The 27,964-nt window shown below is 45.0% G+C and overlaps 1 protein-coding gene across 10 annotated transcripts in view; it reads right to left on the minus strand.

Moving 5' to 3' along the window:
• Positions 1–27,964, minus strand: part of DCC (DCC netrin 1 receptor) — a 423,032-nt gene that overhangs the window by 301,677 nt on the left and 93,391 nt on the right. Inside the window, exons 1-2 of one of the 10 annotated variants that reach the window (XM_040540176.1) lie at positions 7,067–7,230; positions 6,265–6,953 (exon numbers count right to left, since the gene is read on the minus strand). The exons of 7 other annotated variants lie outside the window; for them this stretch is intronic. The gene's annotated coding sequence lies outside the window, so the exon portion shown is untranslated. Of the gene's footprint in view, positions 1–6,264; positions 7,231–27,964 lie in introns of those variants that run through there. 2 more of the 10 variants (XM_040540177.1, XM_040540175.1) reach the window with 2 other exon arrangements.

Consider the following 27,964-nt stretch of genomic DNA (forward strand, 5'->3'; position numbering starts at 1 on the left):
TCTTCCCTCGCTCCCATAAATAATTTTGAGGGAAACTGTGAAGCCCTGCGGTAAAACTAATATGTTAAAATTTTTATCCCCCGCTAAGGTCCCAAACTTCTCAGCTGACCCCCTTTTTATTGGGTCTGTATTGACTTTTCAATTAAAAATTTATCAGGACTCGAGGAAGTAATAAAGCAGCTGGAGTCACCATGGGAGACCCAGAGACGAAAAAATAACATCGGTTTCGGAGCCAGCGATGGGTTAGAGCTAGCGAGAGGAGGCGATGCATGCAGTATCTAAAAGGAGGCAGCAAAATTGGTCCATCACAAAAAGAACGAGAAAGGAGAGGGAGGAGGAAGCAGAAGACAATCAATGGAGTTGGATTTCTAGTGAAAAGGTTAATGAAATCTTTTGCTGACTTTTACTTTGGAAGTCACTTTTCCTGATGTAAATATATAAAGTGCCCTTTTCGGAGGCTCGAGCAGCGCAAATACCCGGTGCATACAAAAACACCCCACAATAAATCATCGCTTCACTTTCTGAAAGGCAAAGTGGTACAACTGCATAGCAGTTGACCCGCAAATAAATCTTAGCAGCCAGATACGTCCATTTCTTCCTGGCACCATAACTACCTGGATGCATTTTTTTTTTCCCCTTTAAGAAAAAAAGGAGTCTTATAACAGAATTATGGCTATCAAAAAGGATCTGCACACACAAAGCTGTTTGGAGAGCAGCTGAGTTACTTCCCCAAAAGCTTAGAGAACACAATCTTATAAATAAGAGGAAATAATGAACTTGCACAGTATCACCTCAAAGGTCAAGAGCAACATCACAAGAGCAGTGCTGTCTCCAGCCGCCCTTTCAGGAGAGCCTCAGCCTTCGCATGCTTATGAAAGATGGGGAAAAAAGATTTAAGTTACCCCACATTGATCTTGAACAGACACCGGGCTACAGAACGTGAGGGGTGGAAATCCACACACTTAATACCAGCACCTACAGAAGTGATTCTGACGATTTAAGAACAAGAAAACCCCAAACCCAGCCTCCAATTTGTTTTGGCTACCTTCAGTAACAGATCAATTCTCATTGCTCATTTTGATTTGTGTGTTTTTGAAAATTACAGAGTCCTCCTGCTACTAAAATAATCGCACACGGAGCTGAAAGAGGTGCAGGGCAGGAGGTGGGAAAGAAAAGGGGAAATTACTGCATTTTTTTTAAGCAACATACCAACACTCACAGATTTTCACATGCTTGAATAGGAACCTCTCACATGGAAAATCAAAACTGAGGGAAGCGGTTTCTTCACAGAGCTGATCTTTCCTTCTCCTCTTGCCAGACACATACAAACACATAAGGCTATCCAAACAGCATTACAAGGTACTTTGTTCAGCCTCAAAATGGATCATAACGTCTTCATCTTCCAAAGAGGCAGCAACAATGCCCTACCAGCCACAAAGAAGGTATTTAGGGTTTTTCAGTGATGATTTAAGTCAACAGTGAAGAAGCAGGCAAGCTGGCCTCCCAGCCCCCGTGCTGGTGTTTCTGTGGGAAAGACGGAGAGGAGACAGGCGAAGCAAGAGCCACAATTATAACATGTTGATAGACTATATTCCTCCAGAGTCAAGCAGGCTCAAGCACCCCATACATCTCCCACCAACTAGAGCTTGCTCAAATCCATTTGTGTAGGAAAATTTGTGTAGGAAAACATTGTAGACCCAGGACAGCTCAGTCTTCAAGACGATCTGTTCTCCTGCTTCTTTGGACATGCCCATACCATGGAGGAGTAAGCACAGGAGATTTTCCAATAACTTTCCAAGTAAAATACTTATTATATAGAGCAATTATTATTCTGCTGGATTTAGACGATAAAGAATACACTCGGTGTTTCCACTTCATTTCTTTCTTTCCAGAAAGAGGTATTTTTTTTCCCTTTCCTCTTTGATGACCCTGCTTAACAGAGCTAAATGCTGGTCCTGGAACAACAAATAGCATTCAGAAGTGGATGTTGTAGAGTTTCAAAAGACGACAGAAAAGATCAGAAATCATACTTGCATATCCCATAGAACAAAGACAAGCAATTCATCAGAAGGAATCAAGAAGGATCACTCACATCTTGTTCTTAAAATTGGTCAGAGCCACTGGGTTCATTATTAGCGGCAAGAGTTGTTCCCCCAAAAATTAGTGCTCAGGGACCTAAGACCAGAAAGATGCCGTGAAAAGGGCTCCTGGTTTTCCCATCTTATTCAGCTTGTTTTACAGAAATGCATCAAACAGCCCAAAATACATGGTTTTTCCTAACAAGACAGCAGTTACCTGACCCTGGTTATCTAAATCCTCCCCAGCAGGGGTCACTGAATAACAAATATGAAATAAAACAAAGACACGGACAGTTAGTCTTCCCATATGTCCTCGCTGCCTCTTAATCTGATGCTTATGTAGTTTCCCCTCAAAATCTAGAATTCCTCATGCAACAGCCATTAGGGAAATTAGGAGCTAAACCTGACACATCCAGCTCCATAACACATGCATCATTAACAACTTAGACAAATTCCAAATCAGCAGGTGTCCATCACACACCACGCAATAAACCCAATTTAACCTTCAGAACAAGAAATGACGAGAAGAGACATTATCTAGTTTTGTTTTCTTCTTCTTCGGAGGATCACAAAAAGCAGAGTCTCAGCTGGTGTAAATTAGCATAGCTGCACACTTTGGCCTAAGACTTCAGAATTATGCAAATATTTACCATCTGGGGATCTGACCCAATCTCTCAAAAATAAAGGCAAAATTGACTCATGGTGTACGCTACCTAAATATAAAGCTCTACGTTCCCAAAGATCAGAGGAACATTTGCAGAAAACCAGGGTATTTTTAAAAGATGCTTTAACTTTTATATCTGCTCTTAGCAAATGAGCATCATCAGCTTCGCTACCTCCCATCTGCACAGCATGGCCCTCGCTCCACGAGCCTCACTTTCTCAGCCACAATTTGAACATTTGCTTGATCTTCCCAAAACGAGCCCCCCCCCCCCCCCAAAAAAAAACAATCAAGTGGGAAAGTTTCTGCTCGGTAAATTTCATTCGAGCTTCACACTAAAGAGGAAAAATGAGGTGTTTCTCCGTGAGAGTGCTCGAGAGCCAACGTTTCTATTCGCTTTTCTAATAAAAACGCACTTCTGAGTCGCATTGTTGGAGCTGAAGTGGTGCCCATTGTTTCCTCACTAGCTCTATCAAGGGCTCCTGACAGATGACCCATGCAGGGCTCGCTCCTTTGTCTTCCAACCTCTTATCACCCTTAATTTTTTTCCACTGAAAAGGGGCAATCTGCTTGGCCTAAAGCCTCCTCCTCCTCTCGGGGTAGCAGTTGGTAAGCCAGGGGTCTCCTCCTACCCCTTGGCTTTTTATGCGGAGCATGTCTGCCTCCCAATTATCCCGGGAGAACTTGTGCATAAATTAGTTGATATTGTTACCGAAGCTGTCAGGCATAAATTGTTCTGATTTGCCAGAACTGTCAAGCCGAGGGAGGGGGGCTCCGCGGTAAGCTTTGACACACCGCCGCCGCCGCTCAAAGGAAGGATGGATGCAAATGCTGCCTCCTGCCAGGGGGTTGTCCTGACGACTCCTGGCCATGCCTGCGAGATAATAACCCACGCACATACCCGCCGCTGCCTTAGAGACCGCCGTCAGCTAGCAGCACCGTCTTCTGGAATCGGAATTGTCTTCTGGAATTGGAATTAAATCGTAATAAACCGGCATCTGGACAGAGATCTGAAAAACCAAATCTGTTCTCGAGACTTGCAGATCTAAGATCTAGCCAGATCTAGCTTGGAGCAACTGCACCCAGACCATATCCCCGTGCTGTTTAATACAAGTTTGGCATTTCCCATTGGTGTAAAGTCCAGTCTCAACACTGATTACAAGCTTAAAGAAACAAAACCCAATATTGCCCGAAGCTGACTTGAATTAATACGTTTACTTTACAAGCTACAAAATCTATAAGATGCTGCATCTGCAAAACAAACCCTAGTAAAGCTAGGTGTAAAATGGTAGCTAAAATACAGCCTACAGTTCTGTGGGAGATGGTTTTCAGAGGAATAGGAAAGATTTCACAGTCACCTGGTGAGACTCAGCACAAACAGGCATCCCTCAACTTATTTAACCCACCTCAACTCGTGTCAGCTGGAATAAATTCTGCTTAACCAAAAATATTAAATGTAAGAATGCCCTAAGAAAAATCTGCTTTATCCTATAAACTAAAGAAAGCTTTCAGAAGACAAATGTTGCACTCCTAGTTAGAAAATGGTGTTGGATACAGTCATTTCTCATTTGTGCATGTATACACACAGGCAGACCCGGGGTGTTGCATCCTGCTACCGCTTAAGCTAGCTAGCCTGCCTGAAAAGAGCTGCACCAGCACTGCAAGTTACCAGCAATCCACAGCCAGACATCAGCATGCTGAGGGAACAGAAGCAAAAAGGTTAAAAAGAGCAATTTGGGGCCAAGGAGAGAACAAAGTGGCCTTGAAATGCTTTTCTAATTGAAAACCGGAAAACATCTCCCATCTGCCAGAAATAACCCCCAACACAAGAAATTGTTACATTTTCTTTCCTCTTAAAACACAAAGTTTCAGAAGACAAATGGAGAAGCCTTTCCAAAAATGAAATTACAAACAACTCTCAAAAATGAGAATCAAGCATGATTAACAAAATATCCCAACTGTTTGACATTGTACACCCTATAGCTTTCCCAAACACTATAGTTACTTTGCATAGGAGGGAAAAAACACACAGTTGGCTTACTTATACCCATACAGAAGGGAGAAGTCCCCTCCTCACCCTGCCCAGCACCCCAGCTCTACACCCCAGATTCTGGGACTTCTAAACATGATGCAGAGTCTCGAGCAGTTTGTGTCTGCTAATTGCTACACGGTTTGATTAGGATGGATCATACCTTAGTCTTCGTGATCAGCTATTACACTAATAAATACTGTTTTATGAAGAACCAACAGGCACACAGGGCCAACTCCAAAAAATGGCATTAGTCTAACCTGTTCCTCGCCCTTTATCCACTGAACACTGGACAGATATCCAACATCTTGAAGACTTGACGTCATTTCAGAAGGAAAACACAGAAGAAGATCACCAGTACCAAAAGATGCCCTGATATTATGGAATGAAACCTTTTCTTTTTTGTTTTTTGCTTCCCATAGAGTTACACCGTACGTGATCACAACATGAACATATTGCTTTGCACCTACCAGAACTGCAGAAACTTCGTTTCCTGATAAATGGCTTCTCATTTTCTTATCCTGCCACCTCATTAATTCCTCCTCTCCCCGTTGAGTCACTTTCTCCAGCATCCCAGCCTGTACCATATCAGCTGCCAACCAAAGCCTCAACATGTTTTGCTCAGGAGTGATCAGTCCCCAAAGCCACACTACTACGAGGACATTCTGCTGCTGTCCCCAACGCGTCTGAAATGCACACATACAGCTCATACAGTTATTGATTTTTATTAATTCTGTAGAAACTTAACATTTCTTACACACCCATACCTTTGTCAAGTGGAGCTGCAGTTGGAAGACATGGAAAAATTATTGGCAGGGAGAAGGACTTGCAGACATACAGAATAATGAAATCACTTTTTGCACTGTGGGAAGACTGAAAAAAATTAAGAGAGCACCTTTACAGAGGATGCTTAATGATTTCAGAAAATCCTGAAGGTTATCAATTCCTCAAAGCAAAGTGTTACCAAAGTGTTACACTAGCTTCAATATTTTAACATCTTGAAACCAAGACCTTCGTGAAATGAAAACTCCACATGCTGCACAGCTTTGTCCAGCAGCCTGGCCACTTCCTAAGTTACATCAATGAAAATATCAGTATTTCCATTTATTGATTCTTAATACGATGAAGCTATACCAAATTTTCTTAATTTAACTAACAAGGAACTCAAAACAAACACTAGCTAGCCTACATCTCCTCTTTCTGAGGAGTACGCTTCATTCATATCAGCAGGGTAAGCGCTCAAAATGATTCCGACTCCTTTTCTTGCACTGTTTCCCCCAATCCCCGTCCAAAAACCAGGATTAGTCGCTGATTTTCTCACTCCTTGTGATCACAATGAATGATTCTAGACTGGAAGACTGAAGTCCAGAGCCTCCAATTACAGACATTAAGAAATAATGTCACCAAAAGTCTATTTTCTTTGCAGAAATAATACATTGCCCTAGTGATATAGCATCATTAGCTTATTATTTAGTATTGCTACGAGGCATACAAACCTAAATGCTATCAAGGTGTTTGACACTGGACTTCATGAAATTTGTCCTGTTCAATGGAAGACAATTTCACCAAGATCAAAGCTCACAACGTACCATGAGGATTCTGCTGTCCCGTCCTTAAGCTTCGTAAAAATATTAATTAGGATTTGCACTGTCAAATGTCAGGAAAAAGAGACTAATTAAGCACTTGAACCCACCCCCTCCAAAGGAGATTTTATAAAGACATGCTTTTGATTATGAACTAGTTCTATTTTTCCACTAATTAAAGTTTCTTATGAGTTTTGTTGGGTTAAGGAGTTACTTGTGCATATACCTACGTTATTATCAATATATTCCATTTTCCAGAATGGCTTTGACAGTGGCAAGCCTTTGCCAGTCCCCACTCCAAAGGGGCTAACCCACAACTTGTCTGCCTGTCCCACTTACTCAAAGCTACCCCAGCGAGCTGCTTAAATCCCATTTGTGTTCACACACTGGTTCTGAAATAGCCCCAGACCCTTAAACAAAGGCAAGAGGTATTCTTGGCTCAACCACAGGCTCTGAAGTGTAACGCGTGCTGTGGGGACAGGGCTGCCATCAGGGGACCAACCAAAGGCATCTCCGCTCAGAGCAGGTCCAGCCCCACATCCCAGCTCCGATTCAGTTTTCGGGGCTAAGAACTGCAGAGGTAATTTGCACTCTGAGACACCCTGCTGAGAAAAGATGATTTAATGGAAGAGCTCACCCCGACTGGCGTCTCGCTGGGGTAAGGCAAAGGCTAACGATAAGGCTGTCTGAAGGATCAAATCTCAGCCTTACAGACCTGCTCCAAGCTTGCAGGGAGCCATCTCGACTGGAGAGCCTGCTATCAGCAGGAAACATGCAAATCACCTCGATGCCAGGGCCAGGCAAGATATAGTTGTAAGGGATACTCTAGCTTCATTTCTCCGTAGCCACCTTCAAATCCATTGCCTGACTCCCTCAGCTCCGCAGAGTCTGAGGGAATAAAGGAAGAAGGAATTAGAGCCTGAACTTGGGAAGCACTGAGAGTGCTGCCCGAGAGGCTGGCCAACGTCGAGAGCTGCCACCCAGCAGCATCCCACCGTGACAAAGGACAAGGCTCCTAGGGGACACGGCCACAAATCCACACTGCTGGAGGAAGCCTTTAAACAGGATTGCACCTCACTGCCTGCCTCAGGGAGCCAGCTGCCTTCCCAGGCACGTAGTCGCTGCCCTTCCCAGTAGCTGCTTGCCCGTCCATCCCAAGGATCGATGCTGGATTTATGAAGCCAACACGAAGCAGGGCTTCCTTCGGCTCAAAAGAAAGAACAAAGCCATTTTTTTCAGGCTCCTCTCAGCAACCTGGAAGCTTAGGGGAAAAAAAAAAGCAGGATGACAGCAAGAGTACATTAAATACTAAAGAGAAGAGAGGGCAATGAATTTTGTGGCCAAGCATGGCTGCCTTCCAGTGCAGCACGGAGACGTTCAGCAGCCAGCTGTAAGGGAATTAGTAAAAGAGCAGAAGCAGCAGAAGGAAGAGCTGCTGCTCCTCAGGCTGCATGTGGAAAAGGTAAAACTCTCAGCTGACCCCCATTCCTTTCTCCAGTGGAAGGGGTTCCAAGATTAAGAACCCCACTGTATGAGAAATTGAATGATACAGCTCTAAATTCAGCCGAACCCCCTTCCTTCATTACACAGCCAGGGCTAATTGAGAGGCCATTTTCCACTACGCAGGCCAACCTTGTAACAACACACGGTGGAAAAAGGGAGAAGGACTTGTCCCTCTTCCCTTCCCAGAGGACCTGTGGTGGTCACAAGTTAGGTATTTTGCTGTTTGGCTGCATTTGACGAGCCAAACACTCCAGGTATTTCAGTGATGGCAGATTTGATTCATGCAGACCTACAGTTTGCAGGAGATCAGGTTCAGCTCCTCTTGACGCGATGCCAACACTCGATTAAATAACAGAAGCCACCCAAGTTCTCTGTACCTTTGACTAGGGTTAATTTTACCATCACTGGGCATTATCTTGCAGACAGTCAATAATCCTGCCATATGAAATAGCTCGTTAGACAGGGAGCCAAAACCAACACAACGCCACGCGCTGGCAGACAGAAGAGGGGAGATCTGCTCTTGGCAGCATCGCTTGCATGGGTTCCAGTTCCAACCTAACAAAGATCACTGCGTGAATTGCACCGAGTCTCCATCTACCAGCTCTCCACACGCAGATGTTATGCAGGTACGTTAGCCAGCGTTCGAATAAATATCAGATTATCCAAATAATAATAGCCAGCCCCTGGATGCCTTCCAGACTTCCACGCGCATCTGCTCCACACATTAAACCAAGTGCGCAGCAACCAGGGCTGCACAGTGCAGCACAGCTTAAATATTTGGTAGAATTACATGTAATTAAACTTCATATCGCTACAGTTGTGTTCTCAGAGGCGAGTATTTTCTAATTGCTGTAACATCAACAAATCCCCTTTTTTTTTCCCCCACAACATAGCTTAGTGAATGGTATCACCACGCATACCTCTGCTTGTTACACTACAAACTACTGTAAAAACAGCTAAAAAAACCATCCTGATAGATCCATTTCTCTCTCCACGCACTCTCCCTGGCCAGTAAGCACGCTCCTACAAGTACTAGGGATTTTCACATAGGCTGCTCAGCCCTCGCACACGAGAGCATCGCCTCCTCCCTGCATGCCAGGGGGTGGGCAGAGCTCCCAGGGAGTCTGCCAGGGATTTAATTAGGATGCAGCGCAGACAGAGCAGCCCCTCAGTGGCTCTCCCCTTGTTTATTTAGGGCTGCAACTTCGCATCCTGCGGCTTGGTTTGTTAGTCAGGTTTTTCTGTTCCCCCCCCCCCCCCCCCCCCCCGACACACCCAGAAAAAATCTCCCATTTGCATGACGATGTGCGCAGCGCAACTCCACCAGCACCACCTCCGAAGACTTTCTGCACTTGAACTAATGGCCCGCCTCATACATCAACGCGAATAGCAATGAAGAGGTGTCAGGAAGATCTCGGTTTTGAGGCCTTTTGTTCTATCGGACTGATTTATGAAGCAGTTATCTAATAAAAAGCTCTTACCAGCTTTCATACGACCACGGAAGTGTTGCCTGTTACAACCCGACCCCCTTTCTTTAATGGATAACTTGGATTTGGCACTCACCAGTTCCTTCCCATGACTGATTCCCCAGCCATTCTGCGCTGCTAAGTACTTCTGCGTTTCCTGGGCTGCAGAGCTGCGTAAGACTATGCATTTTGCAGAAATTCCCAGTATTTCCGGACTGAATTTTGTTCCAGTAATCGTATCTTGATCAAGAGTTGAATACATGAAATATAGGACTCCGTGTCAGCAGATAGAGGGCATACAGCCTGGGGACGCTCTGTAGTTTACAGAAAATACAAGGCCACATAAATAGTCCTAACCCCCTTCCAGTCCAGGGTCAGCTACGTGGTTCCTCCTCGCATTTACCAGGGGTTAACGTTACGAGTAGAGTCTCTGCTAACAAACTACAGAGCAAACAAAAGATCAAAAGTTGTCCCAAGCAAAAGAAAAAATTAAACTTCCTTATTTAAGGAGTTACAGCTAATCTAGTATAACATCCATAGCAAAACAGAGGCATTAAAAACTCAGCTCTTTCAGGATTGCGACTACAATCAAATTGTATTGGTAACATCCCACGCTTTTATTTCAGAACTGCTACCCTCGGTTTAACACCGCTTTAAATCTCACCAGAATCAGGACTCTCAATGGCTTCCCAGACACGTTTATTGCAGGGATGGTGTCAAAAGCTTCAACATGCCGAAGTTTAAAGACACAGGAAACAGAAGCATGGATCCCAAGCTACAGAGTTTAACGGGCTGCAGCACAAGAAACCATACCCTGTTAGGGAAAGCTTTGAATAACCTTAATGACAGGCGGCACACCTACACCTGGAACACCTGGAACATGCTGGACCAGGTCTCCAAGCAGGATTCGTTTCTGTAATCAACAGAAAACGAGCTCGAGTTAGTAAGGACTTCTACCTCCAGATTCCCCAAACATTTATAAAGCGAGCAGCTTTCTCTGGAAGCTGTCTTACGTGGAAATAATGGCTTAATATTAATAACACTGGTTTAGCCCGACAAGAGGCTGAGCAAATAACCCGGCCTTTCCTGGGAAATCAAATGCAAATCAAACCTGCTTCTGTACCAGTTTTTGGAAGCCCCGGGAAGAATTAAGGTTATTTAAAGCATCTCGGATAGAAACCTTCCAAAATGGCAAGGGTCATTTCAGAGGAAGCCCTGTTGCTAGGAGACCCTGAAGAAAATAAAAACAGCCTTTATGTTCGTTATTTAGAAGAAAAATAAGAAGTGTCCAACAAGGAACGCACTCAGCTAACAAGGACTGACGTTATTAGCATCCCATTAGGCTTCGATGCTTAGCAGAGGTAAAAATTTAGAGCTGGAATAATCAGGAGCTAGACATTCCTGAATTAAATGCCTTGTCCTACAGCCATTCAGCAGGACCTGGGTGAAAGACAACATCCAAACGAGGGGTTTCGTCTTGGAGCTCAATCAGCTGAAGCCCAGATTTTCGGTCCCAGAGGTCCGACCTTCACCCAGCATCAGCACCCACTCCAGCAGTTCCTTCAGCTCCAGCGACAGCTCTCCAGATGATGATACTTGCACTTCAGATGTGCTTCTTCGATACCTACGTGGCACTTCATCACTGAATACTCACATAAGCTATTTAAATGAGAGACAGGCTGGGGAGCAGAGAAGAGCTCCCATTTTCCTGCTGCGTACCTTAATTCCGAGCAAGTTCTCCCTGGTTTTGCACTCCAGATGATCCAAGCCTTCTTGTTTTACCCAAGAAAAATACGAGGTCTCGTTGTTTCATCACCTAACAGCACTGCTGAATGAGCTTTAATTTACAGCTGTGAGTACAGCCTTAAAAAAAAACTCTAGGTAGTTGTTTCAGAGGCAAAAGGAGGGACGTGGGTTAATGGAAAAAGGCAAGGGTTCAACTGCTCAGCATGGCGCGCTCACCCTTTCTGAGTGCTTCAATTCCACTACACAGCCCAGGAAATTTATTCCTGCAGTCATGCATGGAGGATTTAAGGCTGGCAGGTTTGTATTTATGGCATGTTGCAAAAAATAAACATCAGTAGTTTTGCTGCAGAGGGGGGTAAAGGTGTTTTGCTTGAGGAAATACCAAGAGACAATCCTCTTTTTTTTTAATTAGAACAAAAATAAAATTGGAAACCTACGAAGAGGCATCTGAAAGTTTTAAGTATGGTTACTGAAGTGCTTCAAGGTCTTATTTGTTGTATAAGTAAGTTAAAAGTTTGTTATGTTATACTGTGAGAGTAACAAGTTATTTCAGCTGGCGTGATTTCTGCACATGCATTGTATTAAATCCACGCAACCAAGAAATAAATGTAGTGTGCTAGTTTTTAAAAAGCAGCCACATCGCCTGGGCTGGTTTTGAAACGCTACTGGATTTCAACGTACTCTTCAGCATTAGGAATTCAGCATCTATGAACTCGTCAGGTTCTGGTACTTTCTCCACCCGCTTTTTCCCCTAAATCATTTTGCCCTCGAGTCACTGAGAGCTGGAAGAAGTCCACTGCAGACACCTCGTTGCCAACCCACAGATCAATGCAGTAGCTGTGTTCGCCGTTTTTAAAGCCAGCAATAACAGCCCGCTAGTAAGCAAACAACAGTGGCAAAGACAAATTACGATAACAATATTGGATGGGACTTTTAAATAAAAAAAAAAGGATGCCAGAACTGAATATGCCTGAGCTAAGCAATTCAGAAAGGCTTCCTACAGCGGCATACCAAGCAGACACCAAAAGCAGCACACAGGCAGGTTTGGCCCCAGATTCTTGCATCTCATGAAGCATTTCTGAGCATTTCCGCCACGCAGCCCCTCTGCAACACCAGCAGCCACCTCGCTTCGCCCGCAGCTTGGAAGCAGGGTGAGTGCTGTGATGCCGAACGGGGGGGATCCCAGGAGATCCCAAACCACATCACCTGCAGCATCAAGCTGGTGTCTGTTCTCAAACAGCTGTCTGGCAGTTCCTGCTCTCTGAAACGATACCTTTCCCCGCTCAGAGGCACTGACATCTTCCCCTCCTTCCCTCGGAGCTGCCAGAGGGAAAAGGGACAGTTTTAATCAGAACCTGGACAATAAAGTAAAACCGTAATACCCCGTGTAAAAACCGCAGGTCCCTTTTCCCAACCCATTTCAGAACAATTGTTTTACCCGTATGGGGAGATGGTTATCAGGTTTTATTTTTCACCTGCTTCATTTCTGAGGCAGCTGAGGATATCCTACCTCCTGGGTTCCTCATTTCTATAAGCCCAGGGTCAGCAGCGATGAGACAGTGTCAGAGCCATCTCAGCTCCTGGGTCTCGCTTTCATCCTGCGGAAATTAACTGCCATTCCCTCGAGATGCACCCGAATCAGTGCTTTGAAGGTACAAAGTGCAATACATCGCTGTATGATGTGTTTTACTCTCCCTGCTTTCATCACACGATGGAAAAACACATCCATCTGGATATAAGGGGACATCCTGAGTAACCCGATCCAGTGCTTCAGCATCCTCGTGGTGGTTTTTTTTAATCCAGTTAGCCAGGAGAATTGTGGTTTGATCTCAGAGCTGAGCGAAGAGACTGAATTATTCTGGTTCTGTATAAATAGTGATGTTCTGAGAAAAGAAGAGTGAGATAAATGCCAGCCAAAATACCCCTGGAGCTGGTTTTATGGCAACCTTCCCACCCCAGCACGGGGATGGTAAGCAGTGAGCAACACACGCAGAGCAAACTATGCTCTGACAAGCAGGTCCCAAAGGCAGTCATCAGCTGGTCCCAGGCTCAGGGGAGCAAAACAGGAGCTGGAGACATATCCCAGCAAAGCTTCCCGCCTTCTTCCATCAGGAGATGGTTCTCCCAATCCCAACAGAGCTCACCGATTGTGATTCCAGGTGCTGATCACAATATATTACAAGAAAAAACCCTGAAAAACAGTGCAGCTTCCCAGGTTCGGGGGATATTTTTGCAGTTTGATGGTTTGCTTCGCAGAGGAACGGGTGCTTGGTTGGGAGAGGGCTGGATGCTGCTTTTTAAGGCTTCAGCTAGGTTTTTACACCCTTGAGAAGTCACTGGGGAACAGAGCTTGTTCAGGAACTTTCTGCTGCCGCGCCAAAACATCAGTGCCCACTAACACAAGAGATACTAATTCATTCCCCTTGGCTGGCCATGCTGGGCAGCGCAACGCTCTTTTAAAACCTGCGGTGACAGCAAGGAAGTCACATCCTCATAGCCCAGCAGAGAAGGGATTTGTAAGGGGAATTGTTTTTAAATCCTGTCTCCTCATATCAGGTACATACCTCTCTCTGTAAACACATTAGGGCGCGCACCGGGAGCCAAGAAGTTAGGTATTTTCTTACCGCAAGGGAAAGTAAGCAGATTTAAAAATGCAATTTTATTACCTTTCTTCAGGATTTCTGTCTACGCACACTGGGCACGGATTGAAATCTCCTAGCACAGCATGAGCCACGCTGCCAGCACGTGTATCGAGCATCCTCACCTCCTAGCATGGCAGTCTCGTTTGTTGGCATCGTGATGCAGTGAACCGTGCTGCCGTCTCAGGCTTCCAGCCCAATTTTGTCCCCCCAGCACCTTCCCATTTATAGCAAGGATGCTCTGATGGAGTTTCCCACGTTCCAGTTTGTGCCCATTTCCTTTTGTCCTGTCCGTGCTGAGAAGGACTCCAGCTCTGGCTTCAACCCCCCCATCCTACTTCGCACCAAGCCAGAGGACAGGCGCTCCCAATTACTTCCTCCAGGCTGTCCACATAACAAATCCAGCAGGTCTTTGAGCTTCCGTGACAAACCTTACCTTGCCATCAAGATTTAACAGCCAGATCAGCCGCAGGAGGACTGAAACCCCTCGGTTTGTCCCAATACTTCTGCCGGGGGTAGGGCGGAGGAGAACTGGCTTCCAGGGGATTTGTCTTTTGTGCAACACCAACTCCAAGTGCCTCTCCGGAGGTGAAACGTTTCAGCTATTACCTTTAGGAAGAAAACCCCACCGCAATTTTTCTGTCAATTACTGCAGGGCTGATTGAATTTAAGAGGCAAAGCTCGAGCCAGCCGGTAATGGGCAGCTGGTTTAAGGAGCAGCAAGTGCTTAACATATCCACGGGCACACGTCCATCATCTTAGCGCAGCTACAGGGAAGCAAATCGTGCAGGAACACACCTCCCATGAAAGCTACATTATTTTTTTTTTCCCAGTGAGAGCTTTGTCAGCTGCAAATATGAGATGAAATACCTGGAATTGCATATGCATTACTGTACTTTGCAGCTTGCCCGCGTCACATGGGAATTGCCTGACAGACCGAAGAGTGAACTAATGGGAAGAAAACCCCCTGCACAGCTCAAGACCCCCCACTTTCTTGTCAATTCCTCCCTGTTCCTGCCCTTATTCTACCACATCCTCCTTCGTTTTCTTTCATTCTGCAGCAATTGCCCCAAAATACAGCAAGGACACGAGGCGGTGCCAGCTCTAAAATAGAAAAACCCTCCCCGGGATGGAGCTGTATACATAATTTATGTTGCGTGCTGTCCCAGAAAGCCTCGTGCACAGCCCTGCATTTTGATATTAAATGGACCTGATTAGTTCGGTACTTTATCAAACCCCAGTCAGCAATAATCACCTAATGAAAGTTTAATGGCGTATGGCCCCAAAGTTGCACCAACGTGATTTTACTCCGTTACATCAATAAAGACAACACATAAGGGATTCTCTCCAATGTAGCCTCAGGAAGTTATTAACTACCACGTGTGGCGCGCACATTTCTACAAGTTAAAAGCAGCTTAAAAGAGAGGAGTACTGAATTTAAGCTCACAGTTTTCACGTTAAGCTAATTTCAACAAAAATTAAAGGGTTTGAACCTAATTAACTCCGGAAAATTCCGGCTTTAAAGTGTCACTGAGTTCTTGGGTTCTTATATTTTTTATTTTTAAGTGGGGCATGTTTCATGCTTCCCCCAATCCTCAAAGATGTTCACAGGTAACATGAAAAAGCTCACATAAAATCTCTAAAGAGAGCACCTTTAAATTATTTAAGTTCAAATATAAATGTTGTTAAGTTCTCTGCCCCAGAAGAGGTTTTGAAATCTCTCCCTTGACTGATATTAAAATTGCAGGCTTATCAACGGACATAGCCATTTAACCACTCGAGTGCCTTCGGATGTCGAACAGAAACCCTGGGAATTGACACTTATTCACCCTAAGAACACACAATTTGGACTTTTTTCCACTCTTACCGCTTCGGAGATCACAGCGGGCATTCCTCGAAAACAGGTTGCGGCTGGCGTTTGCCAAACCGCACTCAGCGAAGGATTTGGCATTTCGAGCGACGATTTAGTTGCCGGGCAATTTGCATAATGCCACACGCGTCCCGGGATTCGTGTCAAAACACAAACCGGCTCGCTAAGCCCTCTGGAGTGTCAGGAAGCACCGCGAGACCTGAATAAAGGGTGGCAACCAGGCTGAAGTGGAGTCACCTCCATAAAAGCAGAGCCTTCTATAAATATTACATATAATAACAATACATAAATGTCATATATCATAAATATTGTACATATAAGTATCGCATATAAAATGTATTATATATAATATATTGCATATATTATATATTACACGTAATATATGTTATATTATATATAACTATATACTATATATAATTATATATAGTAATATATATATATAAATTTATATAAATTCTAACAGTCCCATATTGCTCAGACTGACCGATTCCTTCTGGGTGTTTCTCAGCCAGCAGAAAACCCTGATTTAAGAGATTTGTAGGGATCTATTGTCTATTGCTCTTACCTATCGAAGGCACTCTTTGAAGAGCTCCAGACAAACCTATGGGCACAGACGGTGGCTCAAGTAGAGTAGGACTGGTTTTCAATCCTTCCAACTTCAAAGGAGCCGAATTACTAGATCAAAACGCTTCGTAAAAGGAGTAAAGAAAAATATCCATATGCATACTATATAATTATAGGTGCGTGATTAGTGTAAAAAAAAGTCCATTCAGCATTTTTGCAATATATCTCCTGGCAGTTGGTATACAAAGAGCGCTAAGTATTTATTTTGCCGTAAGTTTTAACCTACAGCAAGGCTTGAAAATCAGCTTTAAAATATGCATTTCTCTGAAGTCTAATCCACCCAAGCGGGAAAACCTATATGCCGTGCAAGTCTTGAGATCAGAGGGCTGGGGCACCTCTCCTCCAAAGAGGGGCCGAGGGTGCTCAGTCTGGAGAAGAGAATTCGGGGGTACTGGGGAGGGTGGAAGAAACCGAAACAAGCAGAAGACGTCCCTCAAGTCCCTTGGAAGTAAGGGATTGATCAGTGGGCTGTAATAACCTCGCACCTTTGCCATTGACCTTCATTTCCATCACGTATATTCCAGTTTCCCAACACTCACTTGCAACACCTCTACGAAGCGGGTAAATATTATCGGCCCCAGGAGAACAACGGGGAAATTGAGGCTCAGTGAGATGTCTTTCCTAAAAAACACACACCAGTACTGGAACAAGGCCGTGTTGGCTCCAATCACCGTCCTCAGCAGCACCTTGTGCTTCTCACTCACTACGCTGGGTCATTTAACCTCGGCGCCCCATATGCTCCCGTCTGGGAGCAGTGCATCCTACAACAAATATTCCTCCTTCAGTCCTCCCAGACAACATTAAACAACACTAAAGGACGGGTTCACAAAGCATTTTCATCCAAAGCAGGTGGAAGCGATGCCACCGCATCCACGCGGGCAGTGCACATAGAAGCTGTACACACAAGCACGTTGACTTCCCCTCCATCCAATTTGCGAGGTCTGGAAGTCTCACACAAGCAAGCTACAGAGCCGAAGCCCCTCTGGTTGTGGCTTTGACCACGTTTGGGGTCAGACAGGACTTCAGAGCACACAGCTTACATCCTCCACTAAGGGCAGCCAGCAGCACGCACCAGCACAAGGCTGGCAAGTGCTTTGAAAGCAGCCCTTCAAGCAATAAACACGCTCAAATACTCTGGCCTCCCACATAATATCAAGTCACCCGTTCTTTTCCACGTAAATTACAGGTTAGGACCCCTCTGACTCCGCATTAGGCAACGCGCAAATACCCTTTTAAAGGGGGGAGGAGATTCCCATCCCTGGTTCCCAAGTACAAGGCGATGTTGTAAATAAAGGAGTTAAAATAAAGGACTTCTACTAAATTACAGTGGTGTAACTGGAGGAAAATGGGAGTACCTATCGTTATATTAAATGTGAAGGGAGCATACTCACGAGCATTTGGAGATCAGGGAGAAAAAGCAGGGCATTATAGGTTTAACGGCAATTACCTGTCCTCAGGTTCTCAGCTCCTTGAGCCACATTCCTGCCACCTGGTCACAAATCTTTGAGATTTTAATTACGAAAACCCTGTATGAACCACACTTCAGACTCATGTTTCTCCCCCCCGTATATACTCTGATAATTTAGTGATAAAACTATTTAATACAACGTATTTGGAAACACGTACAAGATTCCATGCAGGTATTTCCTGGGCCGACGCCACAAAGCACTGCAGAAGCTATACACGTAATTCAGGAGCCTTGTGACAAATCCTGCCAAAAGGAGCAGCTGAAGAAGTACTGAGTTTGAAGAGTAGCCATCAAATTAAATCTATATCCAGCAACAGTCCTTGCTGTGAACACTGCACAGTCTGGGCTATTCATGCCCCAGTATTCACGCCAGTCACTGGATCATTCAGAAGCGCATGGGGGAAAAAAACCTTAATTAATGAAGATACTCAGAAGTTACTCACCCTTCACAAGTTTTTATGGGAAAAGGTGGTCATCTAGGAAGAACAGAAGGGGTTTTTTTTTTTTACCTAGCAGAAGTGTCAGCCAACAATAGGAATTTCAATATGGAAAGCAAACCACAGGTTAACTGGAGAAGTACAGCATCTAAAAAAGGAACAGACCCCCGTGGCAGTATCTCCCATACAATACTTGAAAACTGCTGGTTTGGTCAGCCTGTTCTGGTTGTGTTAGCTATAGAAACCTCAGCACATGATGGTGCGAGCCCTGGTCAAGGCAGGAAAGCACCACACTAGGTATCAGATGTGTCTGTAATCAAAAAACCAAACCCCTATCTGCCTTGCACAGCTTTCAGGCAGAACAGAAACAAAGTGCAGACACGCAATGTCATCCTCACATTGAAGGCAGCTTGCTAAAACAATCCGTCACAAGCTCAAATAGACCGGAGTTCACCATTTAATTCCTTACTTGTTCTAAGAACCCTTCCTTCCTAAATCAGAGGCAACGAAAAGATGAACGGAAAGCTAAGCGCTGCGATAAAGCAGTCTCAGAACCACAAAATCGCAGAATCAGCATTTCATTTGAGACATTAATTGTAACAGAAAGAAAGCAGGGGTAGGGATGGGGGGGGGGGGGGGGGGAAGGAGCATTACTGGCACACCAGAACTACGTTCCTTTATATATATCCTCTAAAATATATCCCCTAAAAAAGAAAAAAAACTGTTTTCCAGCTTTTGGTCTAGGCTGCCATACAGAGAGCACAGCCAGCCCCATTTTCCAGCATCTAGGCCTGCTGCAAACGCAACCCCCCCCCTCCCAAACACAACTGTGGCAGCCCAGAGCCACGCCAAGGATTAAGGTCAGGTAAGGTTTCAGCGAGGATCTGTTTTATACGACTGAGCTCAGGCTCCAAAGCCACTAAGTGTTATACAGCTGAAAGAAGACGGGTGGAAAATTCTGCCTTTTGGGTGACATTTTGCAGGAGTTCAATTGAAATCCGTTGTTGTTATGCTTCGGAAATGAAAAGGGCAACAAAGAGCGGCGTGGTTAAGCAGGGATCTAGAGATTAGCATAATCAATCATGAAGCTTTACTGGAAACATGAACAACTCCTCAAAGGGTACTGAGGATCTTCGGAATCGGAGGCGCGGCGCTTTGAGCATCCTCAGCAGGACAAGGAAACGCAGGGTCCCTGCTCCAGAGGAGAAGGGCTTCCAGATTTTCCTCCCATGAGGCATGCCGAAGGGCAGGAGCACCCGATGGAGCAGTCAGGCTCACTCAGGGGATGTTCACAGGTTACCGCTTCGTTCAGAGCCCTTTAACTTCAAGAGCTTCAAAGCTGTCTGCAGAAAACAGCCCTGGCTCACTACGCCGCCAGCCAACAGCTCCACAAGCGGTAAGGGAGGAGTCCAATGAACCAAATGGAAAGATGACCTTGTCACGGGAACACTCACATTTTATTTTATTAACTTATTTGCCTTGATTGCTTTGGTTTTTGATTCAAGTGCTCTCACTTCCCAGGCGTTTCTGCGTAGTCCCTCCTGCAACACAACTGAGGTCACGGATGGAGCCTCCCAGACACCAGATACAAATAAGATAAAGGAAAGAAAAAAAGGATAGAATTAACATTCAATAGATTAACCACTGTGCCCAGCGCCCTGAAAAAAAAGAGCTGTTTAAGCTTGTAACTTAGCAGATGTGTTTCTGACTTATATTTGTGTTTCTAGAGATTCAGTAGAACAAGCAAAAAAAGGAAAATGAAAGAATTTTTGTACTTCTCAGTTTTGGGAACCCCGTCCTTCAGCACAAAGGCATCCAAGTTGATAAAATGGAAACTACTGGGGTTTATTTTACAACGTTGAAAGATATCCAATGACACTGGAGATCACACCGCAAAGAAGAGGGATTTAAACATCTTTGCTACTTCGAGCTTTTATCCAAAGCATGTAAAATGCTGTGGTTTCAACGGGTATTTTCCGATCTGTTTAATTAGATTTCTTCAGACTTAAAATTAAAGGTTTTACCTCCTAGCTCTCCCAAAATAAACTTTAGGAGCTCTGTGACTGTAACAAAATTGCCATTAAAAACTGACACCTCCTTTGACTGAAGGTGCATCAGCTCGGAAGAAAAACAAAGACATGAAGGCCTTATCTAGTATGTGTTGTATTTCTTCATCCCACCACAAGTTTACAGAGATCAAACCCGCAGACAGAAATAATATAATGCAGTTTATAATTATTTTCTTCTTAATTCAGGCCACACGTTCGTTAATTTATGAATTTCATCAGGAAATACCTGGGGGAAAAAATGCATTTTAAATACAAAAAGCCAAGTTCAATTTGTTTCCAGATTGTCAGTAAAACCGCTTAATGTCACCTATCGTGGCAGACGGATGGCAGCCAAATAAGCAGCAGTGTGACAACTACTGTCAGCCGATGCACCTTCTGTAAAGTAGCCTCCAGAATAACGTGGGCATTTTTAACTCCCGAGGCCTTCGTGGCTTTGAGAAAGGTGGTAATGGAGAAAAGCTCCGAAGATGGTTTTAGGGGTGGTGCCGCCTTCTGCTGTTGTGCGTGGAAAAGCAGTTGGGGACCTTCATCCCAAAGCAGCAAACCTATCTTAGGAGGAGTTCAGAAGAACAAAGTCAAGGCAGAGCACTGAAAAGCAAAATGGTTTTAAGGAGGAAAGGTGGCTTAGGAAGCCGACAACGCATCCTCCTGATTTAGGAGTCACCTGGCAGCGTTAACACCCTCCAGGAGAAGCCAGCTCCCTCGCAGGCAGCTTTGGGAGAGGAGTGAAGGACGCGCCTAAGCAAATGGAGATATCCTCCACCCCCACGTGGCATCTGGGGCAGGAACGAAACCCATCATTAGCCCGGCAGCATGCGAGCAGCCGATGAGAAGAGAGATTATTTCAGATCTCCATGGTTATTAATCCCATCACAAAAGCAAAGGGGTCGAGCTCGTTGCACACCAGCAGCGTTTCTGGAGCTCCAGAACAAAGAGGCTGAGCAAAAAGCAGTCCTGCCCTCCGAGCCCTAGCCCTTTAAGATCCCAGGGTAAAGACCACTGGCATCTCCGGGCTTTCCAACAGCGCTATACTAATATTTCTTATTTCTTTTCAAGACCCGAGGCTTCACTACCCTTAGAGATTTTCACTTTCACACTGCCTTTGTTACAGAAATATTTTTGATCTGAAGCCATCGCACTGAAGACCTTTAGTCTCCCTTTTAAGAGAGGCTCAGGAGCGAAGGGAGCTGTTTCCTACCACCCCATCCACGAGCATTTTTCATCTGGGAAAACACATAAAAAAGGGAAATAGAAGTGTCAAACGATATTTAGGTCGAGAGGAACCTTCCCAGTTTTAATTACAGGCTGCGAGCCTCCACCAAGTCATTTAGCTCTCGCTGGGATTTAGGAGGATGGGCTCATTGAGCAGAGTTTGCACCACTTAAAAATGCTTTAGTGGGAGTTGAATATTCATGATTTACTACGTGGATTTAGGCTTAGGGACATCCCCTCTCCCAAACTATTTGGGGACTAGAGGAGGACGCAACACATTTGCTGCCAGTCCGAGCAACAGCAGCAAAGTCAAGCACAGAGGTCGGTGTTACCGGTTCGGTGGTTGTTGCAGGAGGAAGGGACATACAGCCCTAACGTACCTGGTGTTTGCTTCCACGTGCTTGGTTAGTTCGTGTCCTCCCCGACTTCATATTCCCATCGTAAGACTACTTTTAATGTTTAGGGTTATTGAACTGCTGAACTTGAGAACGCGATTATTTTATTTTTTTTTAGACAAGGGGAAGGAAAGAAAATTGAAAATGAAAGGTTGCCTGAAAGGAAAAGGAGAAAGCATCGCCAGGGGAAAAAAAAACTGTAAATACAGTATCCTTGAATAACCTTGTTAGAAAATTGCATAAAATAAGCCAATGTATGTAATCCTGTTACGACCCGTTTGCTTACAGGCTTTATGCACAGAGGAACTGTGTAATGAGATTAAAGCACAAACACACCTGGCTGCAGCTCACTGAATTGGAGGGTTTTATTAAAAAAACCTAAAACAAAAGGCCTAAAATGGACAAATAGAGCGTTATCTACTTTTAAAGTCGAGAGCAATTAAGCAGGAACACTGTGTGGTAACATTGATGCAGCCCCACTTCCCTGCTTTCTGGCAAAGCTTTCCTAGCTTCACTTCTTAACGTGATTGCGTGTGTTATTTAGGTCTGAGAGGTACGCGAAGGGGCTAATTGCTCTTAAATATTTCCTCTGCCCTTGAGAAGCGGCTCTCCAGAAAACGTGGTTTGTTCCTTTTTGGCCTTTAAATAGCACCACACTGTCAACTCATCTCTAAGGAGGATTTTCTGGGGGTCTTGAAAACAGTGCCACAAGCATCAGTCCTCTCCTTCCTTACTTTTAATCGACTTTCCACACAAATATTGTTCTGTGACAATTACGTGTCCCTCTAACACCTACCTCACAAGCTGTACAGCACAGGAACAGAGCAGAGCTGAGACCGCCAGCCTGCTGTGACCGTCTCCTTCGGGATCCCCATCCCACAAGGTCCTCCAAGTTCTTTATTTAGGATGCCGACCACCCTAAGGTCACGAGCTGCGTTGTTTTCTGCACTCGACTAGCCAGCAGCTATCACACCACCTTCAAACCTGTGGGTTTTATAGGTATTCTTCAATCCTATCACCTTGGGATGTCATACGCTGTTCCTCAAACATTCTCCCTGCTCAGGTAAACTCAGTATCCTGCCAAAATAAATGGGTATTCCTAATCCCATGCTAAGTCACTGGCCCTGGCAAAACAGCACGCCCCATCCCTCCCACCCAGCTCTTGTTTTACCCAACACCTGCAGGCACTGCAGTGGTTCTGCCATCTCTACTTCCCTTTTACACCTACCACGCTGTGATAACAACCCGAGCAGACCTGGATTGCTGAGGGCTCAACAGTCGGGCACCTACCCACGAGCATCACTCCTTCCCGCGAGCTTCGACCCTTTTCCATTAGGGTCTGGAAGGGATCGAAGGGAAAGAACTGGAGTTACAAACCCAGCTCTCATTTAGTAGCACTGAAGAGCAGTTGGTTTTGAAGCTCTTCTTTCCCCGCTACTCATTTTACCTGACATCCAGCTCGAGTTCCATCAATGTATTTGCACAGTAAATACTCCCCGCAGCCCGGTGGAAATAGAGTCTCGCAGATCATCACGGAGCTGCTCCGATCTAATTTTTATTTTGGTCTAAAGTACTCGGAAAGAATGTAAAAGCAATTAACTAGCAGCAGCCACAGCCTCTCATCAACTTAAATTCACTCTGGGCAGGGCCATCCGAGATCTCTCAGCAGTTGCCTCTCTTCCATTTATCACAATCGGCCTGCTCTGCTGCTGAACATTTCTGAGGGCAGAATTTATTCCCCGCATAAACTGAGGGAATGCCCCCAATATTGCTTGGTAACAGTACCATAAAGCATGCTTGAGGTTTTGTAAAACAGCTCTGGGGCGCTGTTACACCAAACCCAACTATATTACGCTAAGTTTAGCCATCTTTCGGTGACTTGAAGTTATAAAGAGATGTAAAGGAGCAAGACAAGAGTAAATAATTTGGGTTTTATCTTTCTAAGTCAGCTTGACTTGCATCAGATTTTGCTGTTTGCTGGGTAACTTCATCTTTGTCCTTCAGCCTCTAGTCCTGAGCTGAAAGCAAGCGATACGCACCGGAGAACACATTAAATAGCATTTACGGATAAAAAAACACTGCTGCCACCTCCTCAGTGGGCTGCAGAAAGCCTGCTGCACTCAAAATCCATTTGCAAGGGGAAAAGAGTTCAAAAGCCATGCTAAGAGCATCGCTGTGGATGCAGAGCTCTGGCTGGAGCTATGCAGTTGCTGATAGCAGAACTTCTCTAAATGAAAACCAAGGCAGCAGAAATAAACGTGACAGCAGGGTTTAGCTCTGACCTACACCTCGGGTCAGCATTTGAGAGTCGCTCCAGATCAGCTACATGTTAGAGAAGCTGTAGGGCTGCGAAGTCAACGGCATTAAACCTGCTACGATCTCCCACACAGATCAGGGCTACACGAAACCCTACCGAATGAGTCCAGCTTCTCTGATCTGAGTTTGGTCCACGAATGCAACAGGTGAAAATCCTCAGCAAGGCCACGATGGTGCGCAGGCAGCTTTAATCCTCATTGGAAGCACGGAGGCATCCCGCAGATCAACTCGCCCGCGCCACAGCCAAGATAATCCTTCATTTGAGCTGCTTATCGGAGATCCACCCCGCTGTTTGGATAGGAGGATTTAGCTCTTCAGGGACTATTCTTCGAGACACCGAGCTGCTCCCGACGGATACTCAGCCTCCTCGGCTCTTAACGAAGCCAGCAGCGGAGGAGCTGCTCAGAGCCTGGCACGAGCACAGCAGGACCACGCAGGATGAGGAGCCCCAGGAGCCTGACATTGAGGGCAGCCTAAAAGTGAGCCACTTCACCAACCCACAGCTCTGCCAAAGGAGACACTTCAGCATAAAAGGCAGAATTTAAAAAATAAAGGCAAGAGTGTTTTCACATCATAATATAAAACATTCCTAATACACATAGGGAAAAACAAGGTTGCTAAAAAGGGATAAAGTCCAAATCCATCTCATCCCCATAAAATGAGCTTTAAACTCAGCCCTACCTGTCCCTGTTTCCCTTTGAGGTCTTCTGCCACATTCCAATCTTCTTTTTCAAATATTTCATTTGAGGAATTTCCTGAAGTGTAGTTGCCACACAGCTTCTGCATTCTGAAACTTTACTAACTCCTAAGGGAATTAAGCAACCCATTCGGTTGTTTTCCTTGTGCCCACCGATATTTAACAAGCAACAGTGCCGCTTTTAAATGTTGAGTGGCGTCATTTAGATGTTTTATGCATTTGCCTAGAACAGCAAAATATTAAGCACTGCACAGCCATGAATTTCGGAGAAATTCATACGCTGTTACTAAATGTTGAATTCTGTGCAAATTGCTACTTGGCGCCAAACAGTAAGCAAACGCATCAAAGAAGATCATTTCGAAAATCAGCTCCGAAGATGAAAACGCCCTGGAAGAGCAGTTTTTAGGACTGGGCACTGAAGTTACTGGTCTCAACAAACAGCCTTTATTTATCCTCTGCACTGCATTGCCAGGCAATTCGCTCCAAACCTCCGCGGGAGCCTGTTTTGTCACCTCTAAAATAAAAGTGACAATGGAAATCCAGGCAAAGTCAGTAAAGTTTTACATGAAGATTAATAATAAAAATACCTGCTCATCACTAACACCTGCTTGGCACTTACTGAGCTGTCACTAGCCCTAGTAACCAGGCTGTAGGGACACATTTGAGGAGCATTTTCCCCAAACTGACCCAACTTTTCAAGTGCAATGCAGTTACAAGGAGACAATTTTGAAGTGCATTCAATATTTCAGCGTGACATTAAAACCAAAATTCGGATGACCTTCTTCGGACACGCTGCCTTAGTTAAATGCTTCCAGAAGAGGTGAGACAAGCTTGTGATCCAGGCTGCTGAGAAGCAAGCTTATGACAGCCACCTGAGCATAGGCAAAACTACAAATAAACAAGACAATGAATTCCCTGGAAAAGAAAACAAGTGAAGAGACACGGCAGTAGTTGAATTAGGATCCTGTCAAGGGACTGTCATGTATTCTGTACTCTTTTGGCAAGGAGTGAGGGAAGTGAGGTTGACATGACAGCAGAAAAACGCGTTCGGATCTTAACAGAGACAAACCATTGACACCCACCCTCCGCTGTCAGACGCAGCATGGTGCTGGACTTCTGATCTTCGGGCACCTATGCAGATACGTTCAGCAGATTTAAGTCCCTTGGGGCTTTAAGCACCGCCCGAGCACCATATGATGCTGATCAACTTGCATGGAGCCCCCTCCTAATCAATGTGAAAATGCAGTTTGGAGGGTAATTAGTATACCTGAAGCATGATTACAACTCTATATCCCGTATAAGGCACGTTTCCACATACACTTTGGGGTGTTTTGAATAAAAGTCATCACGATTACTGCGACAAACTGCTACAAGACTCCCAGGCAGCCTTCCTGCAACTGCTGGAGCCCTGACCTCAGCTGACCACCTCCATCATCCCGCGGAGGACACCTAGGCAACGGCATTGATCCCATTTCTGAAGGGTACCGCAGCAGGCTGGATTAAAATTTAACTACTCCCATTATCCCTAATCAATTAAGTCTTTAATCACATTACACTCGCCATATGACATCCCAAATCAAGTCAAGGGAAGATTTGGAGGCAGGGAGCAAACGAGATTCTGACAAAGCATGGCCAGGCAGCAGTCAGTTAAAAATACACCTATATATCCCTTCGGGCCGGTGGCTCCGCAGTTTTGAGCCTGCTGTACGGCATTTCATCCATTTGCCATTGAGTTGGGCTCACAATTCCTCTCATCCTACATTTACTACGCCCTTTCATTGTCTTCGCTGCCCACCAGCGCAGCAACGCATAGAGAGCTGAGCAAGTAGAAAGCAGGAAAAAGTTGGACGGACCACAACTTACCGTTACAATCTCCTTCTGGGTGAAGAATACCTACTCACACCCTGAGTTATTAGAAGAAACTTGTCATTAGCTTGTACAACATTAGTTATTTTAAGGCAGCCTGCGCCAATGACAATTTGAGCTATCGCGCCACAAAGCTTACACAGCGAGCAGCACGTTTTTACTAAACAAACTCATTATTTTGAGTGGCACCGTGCTTCCCCTCACCTAACAAGCTACATTTGATCACGCAAACAGAAACCTAAACAGCGCTATCTGCCTCGTCAATGCTGACAGCTTAAGCTTCGGTTCAGCTTCGCTGCAAACAGGGACCAAATTAAAAATTCAGCTGAAAACAAGCTTCTCCTTCCTAAGACGCTCATAAACTGATGGGTAAGCAAAGAACGAGACAACCAGGTTGGTAAAGTTGGAGGGAATAAATAAGAGGGAAGCATTACTGTTCTGCATGGGGTGTATTCGGCCACTTTGAGGACAGCATTTCCTTGCCCCTGCCTCTTACCTGGAAGAGAGGTTCCTTCCTCTTGAAATGGAAAAGGAAATCTCTCATTTGTTTCTGAGTTCTGCTGTTCTGGGTTTAAGTTGTTTTCTTTTCGGAACAGGAAGTTAAGTGCAGGCTACGTTGCTTGCAGAGCCAGCCAGAAGCCAGCTTCCTTGTCCCCAGGACCTAAACATACCTTTAACACAAGCAATCCCATTTTCACACTTCAGGGGGGAACAGAACAGCTGCCAGTCTGCAAATCCCTCGTCCTAGCAGTTAGGCATCACCAGCTGCAGCACAAGCTGTCCTAAGAGAAGTGGCCAAAAAAGTCACCTAGTCTCTCCCTGGGAAGTCTTTTATTCCAAGTCAGGGAAGTTCAGGGATTGCACCCTACAACCATCACTGGGAAAACGAGGGAAAAGAGGAGAAGATTAGAGGAAATAGTAACAAACTATGGCTTACTGGTAATTCCCTGCACCCCTGCCTCTTACACACATCCTTTGACAAGGAAAATGCGTGTTTTCCCTGTGTACATTTGTTTTATTGTGATCTAACCCGAGCTCTGGGTCAAATTCACTACAACCACAAACAAACAAACCCCGTGCTTCTGGGGATGCAAGCTCAAGAAACTCAGTACCCTTCCCAGGAAGGGATTTTAGCTCCATCTAAATCACCCCACGCCGTGCCACAAGGACACACTGTCTGCATTGCCTCCGTGCTGATATAAATCTTTATGTTTAATTGAATAAGGTATGAGGTATTTTAGCGGGGAGAGGGAACAGGATCCTTGCTTGTTATGGTCACCAAATTAAATTCTATTCCCAGTCACG

Source organism: Cygnus olor, chromosome Z (assembly GCF_009769625.2).
Source record: "Cygnus olor isolate bCygOlo1 chromosome Z, bCygOlo1.pri.v2, whole genome shotgun sequence".
NCBI classification, from domain to species: domain Eukaryota; kingdom Metazoa; phylum Chordata; class Aves; order Anseriformes; family Anatidae; genus Cygnus; species Cygnus olor.